The 19,256-nt window shown below is 47.2% G+C and overlaps 1 long non-coding RNA gene across 1 annotated transcript; it reads left to right on the forward strand.

Moving 5' to 3' along the window:
- The first annotated feature begins 1,981 nt into the window (after positions 1-1,981).
- Positions 1,982-16,813, forward strand: LOC132249990 (uncharacterized). Its single transcript, XR_009461559.1, has 3 exons — positions 1,982-2,243; positions 6,999-7,088; positions 15,746-16,813. It is a non-coding gene; the product is annotated as an uncharacterized LOC132249990 (long non-coding RNA).
- The last annotated feature ends 2,443 nt before the right edge of the window (positions 16,814-19,256 follow it).

A 19,256-nucleotide genomic window follows, 5' to 3' on the forward strand; every position in this document is an offset into this window, starting at 1 on the left:
TCTTTAGCATTTTTTCTTACTTGGTAATGATACATTAGAAAACAAGCTATGATGTCTGAAAGTTAAGGGAAGTATAAATAATCCAATCTCAGTTTTACATTTTAGGATTTTAACAATTATCTCCCTAAAAAGATCATTTACCTATTAACCTTTAATGAAAGATTGTATATGTTTTAAGAAGAGAAACTTTTTGATGAGACAGTGTGATACCAGTTTTGTGTACTACCTACATATTCATATAAACCCTATAGGCAGGAATGTATGTGTGTTATACCACTAGGGCCCATGTGCTTTAATGTGCAGTAGCCTATTTTATTGCACATTAAAGCGTTGCATAAAAAAAATGCAATTATGCATATGTGCATAAAATAGGTGTTAAACCTCAACCCCACGTGAGGCCCAATGACTAGGGGAACCAACGAATCAATTGCCCATGGGATCATGAGCACGACCACTCATGGGGCAAACACAAACACACTCTGCGTTCAACAACTTTGTTGAAGTGGAGGCAACTTTGGGCGGGTCCCTATCCAGCAGGGGAGCGGCCCAGAACATCATTGCATTCATACATTTATACCTTCCAGTCTACACTTATTAGCATTAAAACATGCCCAGTTTCCTCCCCCGACCTCCTCCCATGGCTCCGCCCCTGTCCATGGAATTTTCTATTCATTAGCCCATTACCATGAAAATTTCCACTCTGCGCTTGCATGAGGTTGTCACCCCTATTACCTTCGGTCACTTCTGGTTACTCATCTTAAAAGCCTACTTTTGCATTTTCCCTCTTGATATACCATTTGTTTCTCTGCCCTGCCTGGTTTGAGTTCCTCTATTCCACAATTAAACAAGCAGTGAAATGATTATACAAACAATTAACTATTTAAAACCCCTAAGTAAACAAACATGTAAAACAAACATTACACTTCTGCTAACTTTAGCATCTTAAGTGTTATGCCTGGTTAAATCTCCAGCTTGGGCATAGGCAACATTTGTATCAGCTGCAAGACCAAGACCTTTCAGTGTTCATGCTCAGCACAAATCAGCAAAGGAAAAGAGCAGGAGAAAGAGCAGATTGCAAGCAGCAGGAGAAAAGGAGTGGAAAAAAAGGGCAGGAAAATGCAAGCATGAGTAAACAGTGCATCAGCTACAAGACCAATGCTAGGGCTTACCATAAATCAGCAGGAGAAAGGGTTGGAAAATGCAAGAGATACAGGGCAGGAAAATGCAAGGGTTTACAATCCTAACAATAGGTTTCACATTAAGCATCACTAAAAAAGTGTGCGCTTTTGCTACTGCACATTAGGGTAGCTTAATGTGCATTTGTAGCAACACCCCTCCCCCCTCCCCCCTGCAGTTTTTCTTTCTTTCTTTTTTTTTTTTTTAATGCATTCCCTCCCCTTCCCTAACCATTTCTAACTTCCTTTCTGACCTCTCTATCCCTTATAAATAGTTATTAGTAGTATTAGGTAAGCTAAGTTCTTATATGACAAGCCCCTCTTTTTTATATTGTAAATAGTGTTTTGCTAGGTTTGTATTGATTTTTACTGTTGTATAGTGTATTATTATCATTTTCGTATTGATTTTTATTGTTTCATATGGATATTGTATGTTTTAGGCTTGTGTTTGTAAGTGAACCAAGGTAATATCAAGTTTCCATTTTGTATGTCAAACCTCCATCTTGTGTCTTCTGCCTGGGCATCCTCTGTGTTGTAACTGTGACTCATGTCTACCCCTCACATGTAAATTTGTTCCCGGATGAATGAAAGTGATTGGGAATGACTGAAATACAATGGTAGCAGGCCTCTACTGAATTGCCTGTAACGACCGGGCCATCACCTCGTAATGATTCATCCAGGAACCACAGACCTCACCCAGGAACAGAGACAAGAAATTAGCATTTGAAAGACAAAAGACCCTGCAGAACCAGCAACTCTACCATTGTACCCCACCATTACACATACCTGAACCTGCACATCCCTGCATGGAGCACACATGCTCAGTATGCCAGGGGCTGACCCTTGCCTGGGCATGCCTCCTGTCACTAGGGTCACACAAGGTCTGCCCCTTTAAAAAGGGGCAGTGAAGACAGACCCAGTGGGAACACCATTTCTATCTGAACCAGACCAACTCCACGTCAGGTTGCCTGTCCACCCCAGAGACTCTGCTGGCACCCCATTCTGGACAACACCGAGCTGAAGGAGACCCTGACTGGCCGTCAAGGAGCAGCTTTCAGCCTGGGATAGGTAGATATCACCTGCACATTTCCTCCTCCAATTTGGACTCTCTCTCTCTCCTCCCAGATTTCAGCCCCTGCACCAAGCCTCTTTAACCCCTGCTGCCATTGTGCGTGGGTGCGTGCATGCGTGCGTGCAAAGGAACCAATAAGATATTGTGTCACCATCTCCCCTATTCAATAAAACCACTGTCATTTATAACTCCAAGTTGGGTTGTATTTTACTGAGCCCCGGTCCCTTCCCCATCTTAAATTCTGATCTCGGTCTCTCTCTCTCAACTTCCCCCCACTTTTCCTGCCACCTCTCAGCTCCTCTCTGTCCCTTTTTTGTTCCCCTGCTGCAGCCTCTTGGCCCTGTTGCTTTCTGCTGTGTCTCAGTCCCGTTCCTGCCATCCACCACCTTCTTCCCACATCTTTCCACAGCCTTTTCCACCATTCCTGCTGCTTCTAGCCTCCTGGCCCCGTTTCTGCTGTCCACCGCCTTCTTCCCACGTCTCATTGCAGCTCTTCCTGCCACTTTTAGCTTCTCAGTCCCACTCATTTCTGCCTCCTCCTGCCTCTCCCCATCTCTCTCTGACTTCTGTTCCTAACCTTTCCTGCCCTGCCTTCCCTCTGTGTTCTCCAGCTTTCCCCCCACACACTCGCTAGCTGCCCCTTCTCCCCCCACAGTCCTCTGGTCTGCTACCAACTTCCCCACAGCTCCTTTGGGCTGCCCCACAGGTTTCCCAGAAGCCAGAGCCCTTCTCCAGCTCCCGGCACTGGCAGCCCCTCAGCCTGTAGCTTCCTGATCTCCCCAGCAGTCCCTCTCCAGTAACCCTGGTTCCAAGAGCCAGCCCCCGGTTTCCTCCTCACCTTCTCTAGCTCCCCTGCACCCGTTTTCCTCTCCCCACTTACCTTTTGGTTCCCCTGTAGCTCCGGCTTTGGTCCCAGCCTCTGTGCTGGCTTCTCTCCAGTATCACTCCCCTGTTCTGCAGGCTTTGGGCGTTGTCCTTTAATCAATTCAGGTCAATTAACCTAAAGTAACCCCCAAGCCTCAGTTCTTCAGCCCAGCTCTCCCTAGTCTACTGGTTCTAATCCTGGTCCCGGCAACTTTTACTCCCTACACGTCTACTTTCTTACCTTAACCTTTCCCCAGGTATCCCAAGCACATACATACATACATATCACAACACCCAAGTTAGGAACTCACCTGTGTGTGTGTGTGTGTAGATGAGTGGTATGTATGTTAACTGATATACATATACGTCACTGTGTGCATGATATACGAATTAGTGATCCGTGTATGTGTATTGGGTGTGCAGATAATTGATTCTGGTCTAATTTTTGGTCTGTATAATGTGTGTAGGTGTTTGAACTGGTGACAGGTGTGCATATGCCTAGGGTGGTAATTGACCGTGTGTGTGTGTATGCACCTAATTCTTCACCCTCCTGTCTAGCAGTGCAATTTTGAGATCCTGGGAGTTGGCCTGACCCCACAGAGCAACACATTTATTTAGGACTTCACATTGGAAATACTAAATTTAATACACGTTAGGAAAAGCACATTAGTTCACATGTATTGCATTGGTTCATCAATACAATATTATATATTGAAAGCTTTAATAGGTATATAAAATGGAAAGATAAATTGTTCTTTCAGGGTCTTTTTGGTATGTTTTCTCTTCTAAATAAAGTTATTAATGAATTAATGTGTTTGTAGGATTAAGGCTATCAGGGGTCACATTCAAGAAACTGAAAATGAGAGTGTATATGAAGAAAGAAGTTATATAAAAAAGAAGGAATCAATTTAATTAATTTAATACATGAGGAACATAAAGTTTGCATAATGTGGGGGATGTTGTGCAGGTGCATGGAGGTTAGAATGAAAGCTGGAAATGGATGCAGAGGAAGTTAGATTTATAAATAATAATTGAAGGAGCTGATGTCTTCCCCAGGCAGCTGAAAGAGGAGAAGCGCTAGCAATTGGTTACATTAGAGGGGAAAGAGGTTAAAGAAGAGAACAGATTATGATAGCTGTGTGTGGCAGGGCACCTTATGGATACCTGCCACTTTAAGGGCTGGAGCAGGCAGCTGCCAGGTGACTGATAAGGGCAGCCATTTTCCAGCATAGGCCAACCAGACAAGCCAAGTAGTTAGTTGCTTGCAGCTGATGTAGCAGCACCATCCAGCTCCCTCGCAGCATGGCAGGAGCTAGAGGGATGGCTTGGAGGCTCCTGGTTCTGGGTAAGACCTAAAGCTTCACCCTGCCAGGGATGGGTGGCTTGGTGGGGCTCCTGGTGGTGTGGGAGGCCCCCGGGAAAAACCAGGACATTACCTCTCCAGTGAAAGGCAAGTATAGGGCACCTTCTAATCCCAGCCCCACATCCTTGGTGCAACTAAGTTTGGACAGAGGGAGGCCAGACTCCTGGTGAGCTCTAAGGCAGGGCCCAGGCCAATAGGAGGGACCCTGGGCATATGAGTGGCCCTTCTCTGGACCCTCTCCAGGTTATCTGCATCCCTCTTGAAGTGTGGTGCCCAGAATTGCACGCAGTATTCCAACTGCAGTCTGACCAGCACCCAATAGAGGGGAAGTATCACCTCCTTGGACCTATTCGTCATGCATCTGCTGATGCACGATGAAGTGCCATTGGCTTTTCTGATGGCTTCGTCACACTGCCGACTCATGTTCGTCTTGGAGTCCACTAGGACTCCAAGATCCATTGGCTTTTCTGATGGCTTCGTCACACTGCCGACTCATGTTCGTCTTGGAGTCCACTAGGACTCCAAGATCCCTTTCCACTTCCATGCCACCCAGCAGGTCATTTCCTAGGCAGTAGGTGTGCTGGACATTTTTCCTCCCTAGGTGCAGCACTTTGCATTTCTCCTTGTTGAACTGCATTCTGTTGTTTTCTTCCCACTTGTACAACCTATCCAGGTCTGTTTGCAGCTGTTCCCTGCCCTCCGGTGTGTCCACTTCTCCCCACAGTTTTGTGTCATCCACAAACTTGGACAGAGTACACTTCACTCCCTCGTTCAAGTTGCTGATGTAAACATTGAAGAGTACTGGTCCAAGGAGCAAGCCCTGTGGGACCCCACTGCCCACACCCTTCCAGGTCAAAACCGACCCATCCACCACGACTCTCTGGGTGCGACCCTTTAGCCAATTTGCCACCCACCGGACTGTGTAGTCATCCAAGTCACAGCCTCTTAACTTGTTCACCAGTATGGGGTGGGATACCGTATCGAAAGCCTTCCTGAAATCCAAGTATACAACATCCACCCCTACTCCTGTGTCCAGGCATTTCATAACCTGGTTATAAAAAGAGACTAGATTAGTCAGGCATGATCTGCCTGCTACAAACACATGCTGGTTTCCCCTCAGCATAATTTGGCCTGCCGGGCTCTCGCAAATGTAAGCCTTGATAATTTTTTTCAAAGACTTTGCCAAGGATGGAGGTGAGACTGACTGGCCTATAGTTGCCCTGGTTCTCCTTCTTCCCCTTCTTGAAAATGGGGACCACATTGGCCCTTTTCCAGTCCTCTGGGATTTGGCCCGTGTGCCACGAGCGTTCAAATATTCCTGCCAGTGGCTGTGCAAAGATGTCGGCCAGTGCCTTCAGTACCCTCAGATGGAGCTCATCCGAGCCTGCTGACTTAAACACATCCAGTTCCTCCAAGTGACTCTGCACTATCTCAGGATCTACGCATGGTAGTCTGCCGTCTTGCTGCTGCCTTTCTACAATCCCAGTGAGAGACTTGTCCTGCCCCTCACTTAGGAACACTGTGGCAAAGAACTCATTGAGGAGTTCAGCCTTGTCCCCCCTGTCCATCACCAATTGCTTCTGCCCATTTAGTAGGGGTCCTATTCCTCCCTGGGCCTTCCTTTTACTCCCTATATATCTAAAAAACAATTTCTTGTTATCCTTTACTTGGGATGCCATCCTCAGCTCCATGGTAGCTTTGGCCCATCTAACTGCCTCCCTACACGTGCGAGCAGAGGAGGTATCCTCCTCTTTGGTAATCTCTCCCTGTTTCCTCTTTTTATGTGCACCCCTTTTGGCCTGTAGACTGCCCTGGATTTCTCTGATCAGCCAAGGAAGCCTCCTGGCCCCTTTCCCTTTTCTTCTGTGCATCGGGATCATCTCCCTTTGTGCCCGAAGGATCATTTCCTTAAGGCACAGCCACCCTTCTTGGGCTCCCATCACTTCAAGACTCCTACTCTGCAGTGTGTCCTTGACTAATCGCTTGAGTTCATTGAAATCAGCTTTCCTAAAGTCTAGCACTTTCACCTTACTAGTTACCTTACCCACTCGACGTCTTATGAAGAATTCTATTATTAGGTGATCGCTGTCCCCCAGATGGCCACAGTTCTGTAGGTCCCCTACCATATCATCCCCCGTTGCCAATACCAGATCCAGTATGTCATTCCCCCTAGTGGGACCGTGTACCTCCTGCATCAGGTGGAGGTCCTGTACACAGGATAGGAACCTGCGTGAATGGTGGGACTTTGCTATCTGTGTCTCCCAGCAGATGTCTGGGTAGTTTCGGTCCCCCATAACTACCACCTCCTTAGCTTTTATGGTCTCCGAGAGCTGCCTCAGGAGCCCCGAATCTAGTTCTTCCCCTTGGTGTGGGGGTCTGTAGCAGACTCCTACCACATAATCCCTTTCTCCTTGCCTCCCAGATGGGAGGTCTGAGTGTGTACTAAGGCCCTGGTGATCAGGAGGCTGAAGAAAATGGGTAGCCTCCCACCCTAGTAACAACTTTCATATTTTTTTCTATGAAGGCATGGCAAGACAGTGAGGTGAGAGGTTACCCCAGAGACAGGTGGGCAGCTGGTGGAGACCCAGTGAAGATGCCACCCTGTTAAACTGAGGTATGGAATTAAGAAGATAGCCTTTAAATTATTGTATGATGATGATGGGCAGGGGATGAGAAAGGGCGTGTCAACACATGCTTTTATGTGCTCCTAAACATAATGCACTTTAGCCTAATACACGTTAAGGCAATTTAGGCAAGTGCACATTAATGTATATTAACACAGGTGTGCAGACCAACTTAGGACTAAAGTTAGTCTCAAGTCAATGAATATACCATGTTAATATGCATTAGTGTGTGTCTACAGATAGTTAATGCAATTTAATGCTCAAATAGTGTTAAATCACCATTTTCAAGATGTTTAAGGGTGTGCACATGTAGACACATGACCATAATGTACCTTAAATTGTGTTAATGCACATTAAATGCATAGACATGCCCGAAGTGAATACAATATACTAGAGTAGAATTGTCCAAGATCTTAGCTGTCAAGTATGAATGAACAGATTTGCTTCAAAGATTACCAAATGAGTAACGGTTTAGATATGTACTGATCTGTTCCTGTTCTTATGCTTGAAGGCCAGTCTGGCTGAAATGCATAGATCTACTGAAAGTATAATTCAGGGAGTTCTCAACCTTATGGCTCAAGGCACCTCTTGAAAAATGCTAGCTCTTAGATTTCACTCATTTCTTGACTACGGAAGAAAAATAGAGAAATTCTTCTTTTGCAAAGGACTCAGAATTTTTTTTTAATTGTTTGGATTCCTATTTGAAATCTCTGGGTTTGCTAATATTACATAGCACCTTGTGAAACTCCAGTTGAGAATCACTGGCACCACTCAGCTGAAATGGCTGTACCTTTTGTACCTTGCAGCTCACAGCAGCACTCTCCCTCCACCCTGTGCTGTCCCAGCTAGAGGCAGGAGGAGTGGTGCCCAGTCCAGCTTTCCATCTCCCCCTGCCTCCAGCCACTGCACAGCAGCAGGCAAACCAGGCAGTATGGGTGTCTCTTCCTCCTTGCTGGACTGTGCCCTGTGCCCCTGCTTCTTCCTGTAGCAGTTGCACTGATTGCGGGGGGAGGGAAGGGGCAAAATACAAATTTGCCCAGGGCACCATTTTCCCTAAGGCTGGCTCTGAATATGCTAGCTCTGTGTAAGGGACACCAGATAGAGAATGCATACCTATTTAACTGTTAACAACAAATATATTTAAGCATTAATAAAAAAGCAAGTCAACTTTTTTTTTTTTAACCTCAAATGATAATTGTATAAAACAACAGTAAGACTGTACTTATAAGAACTAGAACTAAAATAATTTTGCAACTGGAAAGTCTCATTAGGAAGGGTATTTTTATTTACAAATAGGAACTCAGTCAGGATGTCATATCAAAATTAGAGCTGTTTTGTAGCTTTTCTCACTGACCTTGTGAAAGGTCAGAGGATCGCCAAGTCTTGGCTATTTGTTATCTTAATGGACTTTTGTAAACAAGCAAAATGTCCTCTTTATGAAGCTTAGGCAAGAAATTTTAATAGGAATCTGCGTCTTGAACATGCTCCACATTTGTTGTGAATGAGGACTGTGTCTATAAGCAGAAAACCCAAAGGAGCACCCCAAGAATAAATTACACCTACCCTGTAACGCAGAGGCAGGCAATTATTTTGGACAGAGAGCCACTTACCCAGTTTTGGCAAGCTGTTGAGGACTGCATGGGTAGCCCCACCATTTGCAGGTGCCCCACCCCTTTGTCACCATCTTGGGACCAATGTCTTGGGCCCAATGTCTCAGGGCCAGCACCAGTGGGGCCCAGAGCAGGGTGCAGTCTGGCAGGTCTGTGGAGCCAGGCTGGGCTGCACCAGCAGGGAGAGGGGGAAGCTGGCCCGTCTCCATAGGGGCCCTGCTAGCCCAGATCCCTGTACTCCTGCCACCCTGCTCTGGGCCCCGCCGGAACTGGCCCCAGAACACTGGTGTGGGCCCCATGCAACTGCCCACTCCCAGTGCCCATCAGCCCCGCAGTACAGGTGGGGTGCAGCATGCAACCCTGACCCCCTGCTTGCCAGCAGGGAAGGAGCTGGAGCTGAGCATAGGGAAAAGTGGCCTTTCCCCTGCCCTGTGGCCAGGGCTACCTGCTGGAGCTGCTTACAGCCCATGTGGGGCTGTCCTGAGCAGGCACAGGCAGTTTTATGCAGGCTGTGAGTGGCTGCAGCATGGGGCTCTGGGCACGGGATGGGTGGGGGGCCACTTCTCCCCACTCTCAGCACCAGCTTGTAACCCACCCCCACTGCCAGGCTGGCACCGTGCTGGCTCCAGGCTTACCAATTGGGGCTGCACACGATGGCAGCAGCTGTGGCCCCTGCTCTTGCTGCACCAGGCAGTGTTTGCCACCGCCACATCTGGGCTGCCCAGTGTGCGAGCTCTGGGTGGGCAGCAGCAGCAGACACTGCCTGGTATCACAAGGGTGGGGGGGAGACACCACAGCTGTTTCTGTCATGCACCGCCCCAACAGGTTAACCCAGAGCTGGTGCAGGGCCCAGGCTGGCTGTGGGGGTGGGTTACAAGCTGGTGCTGAGCGTGGGAAAAGCAGACCCTCACTTGCCCTGTGGCCAGCATCCCAATCTGCAGCTGCTCATAGGCAGCTCCACGCAGGCTGTGCCTGCTCAGGACAGTCCTGAGCGGGCTGTGAGTGGCTGCAGCAGGGAGCACCAGCCACAGGGCAGGGGAGGGGCTGCTTTTCCCTGGGCTCCTTACCTGCCTCCCCCCCCGAGTTTCCAGTGCTGGTGCTGCCACATGGTCCCAGGCAGAAGCACCTGCTGGGGTTTCCTGCTGGGGGGGGGGGGGGCACTGCTGGGCTTCCCCTGGGTCCTACTGTCCCTAGTTCCTGTCATTTTTTTACAGGAACCAAAGACAAATAAATATTAATTTTCTAAACTTTTTTAGGGGCCCCACAGGCCAGATAAATGGCCTCACAGGCCAGATCCAGCCTGTGGGCCATATTTTGCCCACCCCTGCTGTAACCCATATGTGTCAAACATAAGGCCCATAGACCAGATACAGCTTGTGGAGCTGTATGACTTGGCCCTTGGGTCTCAGACTGACCCCACATGCTGCAAGTGGCATGCAGAGCCATTCTGGTATGTACCATGTGGCATAGGGGGTTGATCTGCAGCACAAGCTGCCTGTGGCACCCGCACTGTACCAATCCTGCACACTTGCTTCATGTACAGTCCCATAGCGTTGTGCCACAACCAGCACACAGGGCTGTTCAGCAGTGTGGTCCATTCAGCTCACACCCCATGTTGGCCATCTGGCTCAAGCAGCATACCAAGTCCAGTCTGTGTGTGACATCTACTATGTGCTGGCCCTTTTCTAAGGTTTGTGATCTCTGCAGCATACAGGCTGGACTTGGTGTCAGGAGTGCTGCCACAGCATTGTGCTGCATGTGGTGCTCTGCTGACCAGTTCTGCACACTGGCTTCATGGGCAGCATTCACAGCACCAAGTCTAGCCTGCACAGCACTTGAAGGACAGAAACTGGAGTGGGGTTGGCAAATGCTGTTTGTAGCCCAGGGTGTAGGCATGGGGGGCACTGAATACAGTGCTCCACTGGACCAGCCCTGTGCACTTGCTCCAGTGTGACTGGGTCTGACCTGCAGACTGGCCCAGATAATCTCACCTGGTCTGCAAAGCTGGATGAGTTTAACACCCCAGACATAACCCTTATTACTTATGAGGAATATCAGTATTCACAGACAGAGTGCATAAAAAAAAAAAAGAGCAAACATTGTGACTGGCAGAACATATTGTTGTCCAAAGATAAGTGGCAGAAATTGTCTTGTTTTTTTGGCTAAAACTTCTGTATTTGTTGATGGTCATTTTCATTCCTTACATAGAAGCGGCATTACATGCAGGTACAGATTGCAGCACAACTCCTAGTGTTACATTGAATTTCATTAGAAAGAGGCAACGATTAATTTTCCAAATGATATTTCAAACAAATGATTGTATGTTATGTCAGCCTTTAAACTTCTTTTATCAAAAGCATGTTAGCAGCTGGAAGGTTAAAATGTATTCTAAGATTTTCCTTAAATATATTCTCTCCTCTACTGTGATACAAGGAGATTGTAGACATTTGATCATTTCAAAGGAGTTTCGAAAGAAACCTCGATGGCAGTTTTGAAGCTGTGTAGTTATATGTTATCGTCTAATGCAAGTAGCTAGATGAGAATGTAATATTTGTGTCATCACTGGATATGAAAATGACTGTTAGTAGAATAAGATTTTATGTTTGCTACTGCCTTTATGTGTTAGATTTAGAGAATACCAGCTGAGGACAGCTGCACTGAGAGAGCACTGAGCCCTTGCATCTAGATCCTGTACTGATCTGACATGCTATGAAACTAGGGCCTTTGCCCTTTTAGTATGTCTGATTTAGCTTCTCTATTGAAAATGTTAAGCCAATGAGACCATCTCTGAACTTTGTTATACCAGTCTAATTCCAGAAAACTCTGGTGAAGTAGAGTTTAGTAGAATTATTTTGCATTTAGAGTGAAATGGAAATCTGATTCAGTAACTGTAAATTCTACATCTGCCAAGAATCAATGTACAACTTTCATTAAAAATAAAATAGCTGTGGTCAGTAGCACAAACTGCTGTGATAGCTGGCTAGATATGGGATATTAATAGATGAGTGGTATGATGAAAAATATATTGTGTATACTTCAGTTTTTTGGAAGACAATACTTTGTTTACTAGTGTAACTCCACATGGTAAAAAATGGTAAAGAAATTCATGGAAAAAATTGAAAATTCATACAAACTTGGTGTGTCTACATAAGATGCTTAATGTGTAGTAGCTTGCTTGACAAAAACCCTGCAAATACACTACTACATAGTAGTATTAGGCTACTGCGCAGTAATCATCACTTAAAAGCTGTGCACCAGTGCTAACTGTGCAGTAAATACATTTACTGTGCATTTAGTTAGTACTTCATTAAGCAAGTACTAAACTAAATGTGCAGTAACTACTGCACAATAATGAACATGTAGATGTGCCCACTGATTATGGGAGAAAATGATCAGGTTCTATAGCTTTGATTATTCCGAAGGACCCAACTTCTGTGTTTTGCTCCTCAGTTAATATGCGTTAAACTACCTACTCTCAGTGTTTTCTGACATCGCTTGAGTGGGCTTGAAAAATGAAACTGCTTGTTGGAAAGCTGACACTGGTGACCTCTCTCTCTCTCTTTTTTTTTTGCCATCGTTAGGACTGCATACACTTTAGCAATTCACAGCGGAAACATCTATGTGAGGTGCTTTACTGCACAGTAGAGCAGTTTACTGCACAGTAAGTATGTGCATGTAAAGAAATGCATGGTTACTGCGCAGTAAATGCTCTACCCTTGATTAAATTTGCTACTTGCAAATGCAAGTGGCAAATTTACTTGCAAGTAGTTATTGCACAGTAGAGCACAAGTAGATGCCAACTGGGAGCAAATTTGCTCTCAGGCATCCCTGCCACTAGGGGGCCAGTCTCAGACTAGCCCCAGGGCCTAAGGCTGGGATGACTCCATGGCAGCCCAAGCCTGATGCCCTTAAAAGCCTATAGGCACTGTGAGCCCTGGGGAACATGCAGGCATCCTGTGGCCACACCTGGCCATTGCGTCCCCTTGCACAGGCTTCAGGCCAGCTCTGCCAGCCTACCTGCACTCTGGCACCACTCCCTGGCAGTGCAGTGCTAGGAAGTTGCCAGGGCTGTGCCATCCAGCCCTGTAGGGTGTCGGCACCTGGGCCCAGCTGCATCCAACTTGTGGCCACTAGGGCCAGCACCAGATGAATGTAGGCAACTTTCAGCACCCTGCCTGGACCCTGAAGGTGCTGTGTGGCACTGCCTTCCTGCATGGCTGCTAGTCTCATGCCCTGATCTTGTGCTTGGTGTTATAGGAAGCTTCTCAGATCCAGCAGCATCTGAACAGTCACTCAGAAGCCCAGAGAGCCATCATGGGAGCCATGATGATGTCCTTCCTGATGCCACATGCCACCTCATGAGGTTTCAACTGGTTGCAGGAGGAGACTAGGGACCTTGTGGCACTGTGGGGCAAGGCTGAGGTGCAGAGCCAAAGCACACGGGGAGGTGGGAGACCATGCAAAATTGTATTTATCAGTCTGTGCCCCTGCGCTAGGCAGGCATAGGCCTCTATCATGCCAGTGGCAATGTCCTTCTTGGCAGTAGGGGGTCAGAGATTTTTAGCACAGCCACAGGTAGCCCTCCAGGCACTTGAGGACATTGTAGGGCAGCATGGGCTTGCCCACTGCACTGTCAAAGCTCATGGTCTCATGCCAGGCATGCAGGTGTACCCAGGGCACCATGGCCATCAGCAGCAGCAGGGTGTAGTGGTTCAGGCACCCCTCGGTTCACACAAACAGCTCCTCGCAATGCAGGGGCACATTTGGGGCATGGAGTGGCCATGGGGGTGACTTTGGAGTGGCCATGCAGGGAGGGCAGGGGCATGGCCAGCTCTGCATCTCAGTCATCCAGGATCCCCATGTCCCCCAAGCCCAGGTGCCATGGGTTTGGCAGCAGCACAGGAGACAGACTGACCTTCAGGAGAAGAAGGATGGGGTGGGGATCTAGAGCCTTGCCTGTCCTGGCCTGGGAATGGGGTGGAGGAGGCAGGCTTTCTGTGGCCAGCACCCAGCAACTCATTGTCCCCTAGGGAGTCAGTAAGGATGGGGGGGGTGGGGCGTGCCTCGGCTGGTGGTCATCTGGATCAGGCCTGCCTACCCAACTTGCCATTGTTCAAGGGCACCTGTACACACATGACCTCTGATCTGAGGCCAGACCATGCACAGTCCCCTGGTACAGAGCATCTTATCTCAGAAATGTTGAAAACTGACAAACAGCTTTTTTTCTGATGGCTCTGTAGGTCCTACAGCTGCATGCTGGGGACAGCCCCACAGCTCATCCAAGTTCCACACAGCCATGGAGCAGGAACTGCCTGCAGCAGAGCCAGGACTGTGTGCTGGTCCTGCTGGCTGTGGCCACTAGCTGCAAGATGGGGGAGCCACCAGCAACTTAGATCAGCAGCCACTATTGCCCTTGGGCAAGCCCCCCAGGTGCTGGATTTGCTGAGGCATGTGTACATGTGGGGGAATGGCCAGAGGCTGGGGTGCTGACCACTTGTCCCTGGGCTCTACCTGCTAGGCACCCGCACCCCAAGGCCCCCCACCCTGGGAATGGCACACACAGAACCACAGCATGTATAAATAGTTCACATGGGGAAGCGGGTATTTAATTTGTGGTGGATAGAGTGGGTGGTGGAGGGGCTCTGTTGTTGGAGATGGAGTAGGGAGGAGGATCTGTTTGTGTAGGGCAGTAAAGTATTTTTCAGAGACCTGTCCATGGTAAGCATGGTGCTGGGGGTGGGTAGTGGGCAGGGGGTCTGTGGGCAGCTGTGCAGGTGGGCTACAGTGGGGAGTGGAGGAGAAGGTGGTCAGCCAGTGCCTCTCGCACCCAATGCCCTGGCCCCCTCTGGCAGGTGTGCTGCTTTCCCAGGGCTTCAGCAGGGGCTGCCACTCCACTGCTGCTGCAGGTGGTACTCTGGGACACTGCCAGGCATCCTCCAGCTGCTGTTCCTTCTCTGCCTAGGCCTTGCAAAAGAGCTCCCCTCAGGCCTCACAGAGTTTATGCAGAACAAAAGCTGTGAATATGATCCAGGGGATGTTGGCTTCAGAGAACTTGAGATGGGTGGTGAGGGTGCACCAGCCTCCCTTCAGCTGGCCAAAGGTGTACTCCATGAGCGTGTGGGTCCAGCCCAAGCACCTGTTGAAGTGGGACTGGTGGGGGTCCAGGTGGCTGGTGTAGGGCTACATGAGCCAGGAGAGGAGTGGATAGGTGGGGTCCCTGGTGGGGAGGGGCAGGACATCCACGATGCCCAGCTGGAGGCCTGGCAACCCTGACATGAAGCTCCCACTCTGCACTAGGGCTGGTAGGATAGAGTTCTGGAAGATGCAGGCATTGTGGTTACTGCCAGCCCAGTTGGCACTCATGGTGAAGGCACTGCAGTGGTCAATGATGGCCTGGAGCATGACAGAGTGGAAGGCCTACTGGCTGTAGTAGAGGTGGTTGCCATGGGGTAGACAGGTGATGGAGATCTGGGTCCTATCCAGAGCCCCAGTGCATTGGGGGAATCCCAGGGTGAAGAACCGCACCACCACCTCCAAGGGGGTCATGCACATGGACCACTGTCTGCCCAAGCATGTCCTGCAGAGCACCACAAACCTCTGGGATGGCACCCATTGTGTTAGCTTTGCCCATGCCAAAGCGGTGGCTGACATAACGAAGACTGGTGGTTGTGGTCTGCTAGAGTAGGAGACTGGCCAGCTAGGTGTCTGTGGGGGAGAAGCAGTTGCATGGTGGTGTCCTGCCACTCCAGGTTCAGTGGAGCTGCTCCAGGAGGTCCAGGAAGGTGGAATTGGGCTAACTCTCTGCTCAATCGAACCAGGGACTGGAGTTTCACACCGCCCTAATAGGTACCTCATTTTTCTATTAATGGTTGATTGTCATAATTTTTAAATTATTAAATGTATTACTGTCTCCTAATTGTGGTTGTCAACTGGCTGTACATAAGGACACTTTTAATGTAAACTTTTGGTTGCTGACAGGTGCATCTTTTTGCATGTGATCACTTTATCTCTTTGTTGTTCTTTTTTAATTCTTTCAGATTGGGAGCTTTCAGAATCAGTCACTGGAATACAGGTGCAGATCATAAGCAGAAGTAAATCATCAATTTCAAATGACACCTGAACGAGAGATGGCCTTTCACTTTTGCATGCCGGGATGTAAATATTATTTTGTATACTCAAGTTTTGTAACTGAGGAAAATATTAAATGTGGCCATTCTAATACATTGCAGTTAAAATACAGCACCTGACAATAAAAGCAATAAAACATTTAATAGAATCCCTATGTCCATAGGAAAGAAATTAACAGCTGTATTTCTGGACTGCTGAGAATAAAAGACAAATATCAAACGGATGTTATTTCAGTAGAACAGGTATGAAGATATGTAATCAGCAGATATATGGAAGGTTGTATACTGATACTGTTAAAAAAAATAATAAGTGTAAGAAACCTGAGCATGATTATACAAATAACACATCTAACAATAGATGTCATTGCCTCAGTCAGAGGCTCAGCCAATCTTCTCTCATACTTTTCTTGTTCTTTTTTTAATAATGACAAAGAATTCCCATGCTTCCTCAATTCATCCCCCAGTCCTTTCTCCTTAATATAATTCCTTAAATCCAGCCAAGCTGGATTTTTCCGGACAGGGATAGAATTTAAGAACTATGTTACCAAGGACATTTCTGAAAAGGAATTTGAAAGGGAGCCCTGGACCTGTGCTGGGATGCATCTGCTGAGAGAATGCAGCATGGCACTGCCTGTGAACACAGCTATATCACTTCTGGGTTGGGAGAGAAACAAAAGTAATATAGCAAATTCATGGAAGGTTTCATGTGAGACAACTAATTAGCTCTACTCCTCAGCACGAATTCAGAGACAGAAATAGTAGTTAAATTCATATGATGTCTGCAGTACCACACTATGGCACCTATAGTAAGTAACTAGAAGCTGTGTAGGCTATTTCCAGTTCTAGGTATCTGGAATAATTTTGGACTGAGTCCCTGTTTTTGTTGCCTAAAATTGGTTCTTTTACTCCTCTCTCTCTATATTAATTCACAAGTTCCAGGATCATTCACAAGTGTTCCTTTCTGTTGCTGGGTGACTAATTTACTGCACAATAAAGCGTCACTATGTAACCATAAACAGGTTTTCTATTATGGGTAAATACAGGTGGTAGCTACTGTCAGGGGACAGTGTCACAGCCCCAACTACAATCTCAGAGTTAGGAGCCACCAGCTTCTCCATGCCCCAGAGCCCAGGCCTGACCCTGGTGCCCCCTGCCAGCTTGGGGCTGGCACCCAGGGGATCCTAGAGCTCCCTCTGGCTGTCATATAGTATAGCTGGACAGGAGTATCCTGGCCCTGAACTGCTCCCATCGGGAGCAAATTTGCTCCCAATGGGTTCATGTGTAGATGTGCACTCAAGGAAATCTTACTGTACAGTATGTTACTGAGTAATAAGCTTTCTGAGCAGTAATTGCATGTGTAGCTGTGCCCGCTGGCTGTGTCTACACAAGACGACGACAGTACAGTTGTTACTACACAGTCCACGGTCATTTAGTACTTGCATAAACAAGTATTAAATGACTGTGCAGTAACTAACATTACTGCAAATTTGCATCCGTGAATGGCTTTTTGGTGATACTTACTGCACAGTTGCTCATTAATACTGAAGAGTAGCCTTGAGTCACACTTCATGTCATGTGATTTTACTGCGCAGTAGTAACAACCTACTGTGCAGTCAGCATTTTGTGTAGACCCGGCTACTGTGTAGTAGTTTTGCTCTTCTGGTGCAAGAGATTTACTCCTGCTGAGAATCTGAGATCCAAGAGCTCCCAAGCACTTCAGGAGTTTCCAGACACTACTGTGATCAATTACTTAGAATTCACACAAAGAAGTAAAGATGACCAGTCTCAAGGGGGAAAATAATGGCCATACTTGCATAGCAAATAATGTTTGATATTAGATAAGAGCAGAGTCATGTGCTTAGTCGTGTTTGTGCTCCTTGTGCTGCTCAGTGTGAACAGTTTGTAAACCATCTTTCATGAGGCAGCTGAGGACCTTCCAGGTAGTATATTACTGCCTTAAGCAGCTACATATCCGCATGCCTTTCCTCTGTTAATTAGCCAAACCATTTTGGGGATGTGGATTGCATTTTTCATTAGAGATAATGTTTTTCTGGCACATCACGTCTCAGAAATAGTTTAATCTAGAACTTTCAAGTGCTTTACTTTTGACAAATAGTGCCTATTGCTAACCTCCAGGCAGAGTTCTAAGTTCAACCTATGAACTTTTAAAGTCTGAAATATTGGTCAACATGGAGAGGCTTACAGATGGGCTAATGGACTTTCATTGGTTTCAATAATGTATCTCCTTCCAAACCACACAAGGACCCCAGGGATCATAGGAAGCCATGTTTAGGCTTTATATACATAAGGTATATAAACGAGGGAAAACCTTGAACGATCATTGAAATCTTGCAGACCACAAATATTAAACAGCCAGGAAATTATAAGTTAAAGTATTTATTTGTAATATAGGGTCTCTCCTCTCCCTCTATGCCAAATTATTTCAATGTGAATGTAATGTGTGTAAGAGCAGGCAGAACCAAGGGACAGTCTGTGGAGGCTGGGAGGCAAGGGGCAAAGGAAGAGCAAGCTTGAAGGAGGAGTAAGGAGAAGAGCTGTATGCATGTGGAACCTGGTCAGCCCTACACAGAGGAGTGCACAGTGGAGCTGGAGTTCTCACTGGCTCAGTCATTCAGGAACGTAGGCTGAAGGAGCTGGACTCAGACTTGGGGGCAGCTGCAGGCCGCTGTTTGAGTCACTGTTGGTGTTTTTTTACCTGTTCCCTCCCTTTGGCCCATTGGCTTGTGATCTATGATTTTATATATAAAAGTGGGAATTCCCCCTTGCTTCTTGTGCCAGTTTCTGGGACTGCAAGGTTGGCACACTGTTCCATACCATATATGGGAAGTTTATATATGATATATTCTCTAGGGGTGCATCTACACATGCAATTAATGTGACTGAATAAGCTCTGGTGCAATTGGAGCCAGAGTAAACTAATTCGAACTACACCATCTACGCACGCACTTAAACGTAATAATTTACTTTGCTGTCAGATAGTACCTGTGTCTGACGGGATTATCTGATGGCACTGTAAATTAGTTTACACCAGCCCAATTGCTATGTATGTGTAGATGGTGACACTTTACTACGCAGTAAATTAGTCTACTGCACACTGGTCATATCTACACAAGATGCTTCACTGCACAGTAGTGTAGTTTACTGCACACTAAGCATGTGTGTCTACACCTTCACATGCTTACTACGCAGTAAACCTCACTAATCATGAGTAAATTTGCTATCTCCAAATGCAAATAGCAAATTTACTTTTGATTAGTAACAATGCAGTAGCACATGTGGAGACGACTGATCAGAAGCAAATTTACTCCTGCTCAGCCATCTACCAGGGGCTGGGAGATTGCTCCCTGACCCTGGGAGCTGCCTGCTCTGAGATCATGATGGGGACTTGGGGCTGGGAAAT

Source organism: Alligator mississippiensis, chromosome 1, assembly GCF_030867095.1.
Source record: "Alligator mississippiensis isolate rAllMis1 chromosome 1, rAllMis1, whole genome shotgun sequence".
Classification (NCBI taxonomy): domain Eukaryota; kingdom Metazoa; phylum Chordata; order Crocodylia; family Alligatoridae; genus Alligator; species Alligator mississippiensis.